The sequence below is a fragment of the Palaemon carinicauda genome, chromosome 6, assembly GCF_036898095.1.
Source record: "Palaemon carinicauda isolate YSFRI2023 chromosome 6, ASM3689809v2, whole genome shotgun sequence".
Lineage (NCBI taxonomy): Eukaryota > Metazoa > Arthropoda > Malacostraca > Decapoda > Palaemonidae > Palaemon > Palaemon carinicauda.
Window position 1 is genome coordinate 123,719,930 of NC_090730.1, and position 2,500 is coordinate 123,722,429.

The window sequence follows — 2,500 nt, forward strand, 5'->3', positions numbered from 1 at the left end:
TTTTTCGGTTCGTTGTTGTAGTTATTCCAATTATTTTTCTGTCTATTCCAAACGATTCTACTTTAGGATCATTGTTATAGCCTTTGATAAGAATGGTGGCAAATAAAAAAAGAAAATTAGAACAGATTTTTTTTATATTCATTTATTCCTTGTTGGGGTCCTTGAAATGCCCCAGATGTTCATAACCAAATTAGCAGTAAGGCGAAATTGCTATTTTTTTTAGCTAAAGAAAATATATAGTTTTTAGGTCAATGTGTTTAATTTTAATTGTATAAGAGATATACCTAAACTGTCACTTAAATACTTCAAAATACCTTTCGCGAGGCAATAACGAAAAAATAAATATAACGTATTTCATGAAACGTTTAAGTATCACATATTACATATGTTCCTGAGGATGAATCCACATTGAAAGTCACTTACAGTTTTCTGTTTGAAGACTCAAATGAGGAAAAAATAAAAACAGTCAAAGATCGCTGGGATTTGCTTGTGTTGGGTGCAGAGAATTACGATCATATTTCGAAAAGAGAGTTTGAGCTCAGCAGCGGCACTGTTGAAGTGTTGATTATATTAGAATATGATTACATAGATTCTGATTGAATTAAGTGATGAAGATATCACTCCATTTGCTTCTTTTTCCCGAAGTTTTATTTCCATCAATTGAGACAGAAGTCTTCAAATTTTTCATTTATTTTAGTTTTTATAGAGATTACTAACAAATACTGGAGAGTAGAATATTTTTAGTTAAAAAATGGGATGAACATTTGTAGTCACTGCTTGAAAGGGCAAACAGATGGAAATGAATACAGCTGATACTTGAAGTAGGCAGCATGATGATGATGATATGAGATGCTTTTTACAGTATTTTATTCTTTCTATTTCTGAGGAACAAAGAAAACTAGAGAATGGTTCTGATTCTGGTGCTTTCGAAAGGCAAAATCTTTGTTTATTTTAAGCAACTTAAATGGTTAGCTGAGTGGTAAAACGCAGTTGCCGTTCTCTTTGTTTTAATGCGATGTCAGAGCGGATTTTGAAAGGCAATTAAAAGAAATGCAAGATAACTCCCAATTGTTCAATTGAAAAAGGACCAATTTAAATCAATTATCGAGGAACAACAGAGCGCTTTGATTATTAGTATTCTATCGAGAGGCTAATTTAATGTTGATTAATAAAGGTTCTTGATTCCAGTTCATTCATGTATATTTTCACTTAAGTAAAAACGCGCTCGTACCCTAACGTTCCTTTTAGATTTAATGAAATCGTTGAAATTGGTAATGAAACGGGCTTGGAAGTTTCTTCTTACCATTGTCTTTACACATTTGTGGAGCTATAATGATAAAGTATTATATTAATGCTGATTTGTTCATTCATGGGTTTTTTTTTAGATTATAAATATATATTGTTTGAACATATCAAATAGGTTTCTTTTTCTTATAATTCGCCGAAAAATGAGAGAAATTTATAAGAAAATGATTAGTGCAACATTATGAGCATCAGTCGATTGGCGCAGGTGGCTCTTGAACCTTCTCGCGTTGCTTTAATCACCGAAGTTCTTGCAAAGAGAAGAGGACCTGCTTGGACCAACTACTTTATAATAAGCGATCTCTCTCTCTCTCTCTCTCTCTCTCTCTCTCTCTCTCTCTCTCTCTCTCTCTCTCATTCTTGGTCAAAATTTGAGAAATTGTGAGACCGTTGTAGTATTGTTATGCATAGATAAGTAAATACAAATAAATGTCCATATACGACAACAATATCATCAACACTCGTGGTTTTTATACATTCAAATATCAAGCATCAAATAAGTTTCAAATGACTTTCAATTTCGAATTCCCTCCTCTTCGGGATCACATGAAAATTTCCCTTTAAGTCTTATATGCCATGGCAGTGGGAATTCGATATTTAAGGGATTTTGAGGAAAGCCTCACAACAAAGAGTGGGGTTACTTAAAGGAAATGAGGCAGGTCATGGACCGTGTCATGCAATACAGTGACGACAACTTCCAACTGCTCTCCTTAGAATAACTGAATTTTTTCATGAAACATCTCAAATCCGTCAAGGCAACCAGCCTAGATGGCATAACAAGAGAAATTATCTCACATTTCCAAGACAAAACAAATGTCCATATTCTAATACCGGAGAAGAGCGAGATCAGTGGCCTTGCTGAAACCAGGGTAAGACCCATCATTCCACGAAAGCCATCGATCAGTATCCTTATTGTATATCCTGTACAAATTGTATGAACAAATTATCTTAGTCCATATCCAATCAACTGTCGAAGAACAACTGCCGACAGAGCAAGGTCGATCCCATTACAGTCAGGTATCAACCTTATCTATACATCGTGGACAGGTTTGAGACGAAGCAAATCACCAGTACAGTCTTTGTCGGCCTTATGTCTGCATTTGGCACTGTAAACCATAGAGCACTCTTTCTGAAGGTGGCCCAAACAATACGGAATACCAACTTATTTCACATTATTGAACCATTGCTTACCAAATGG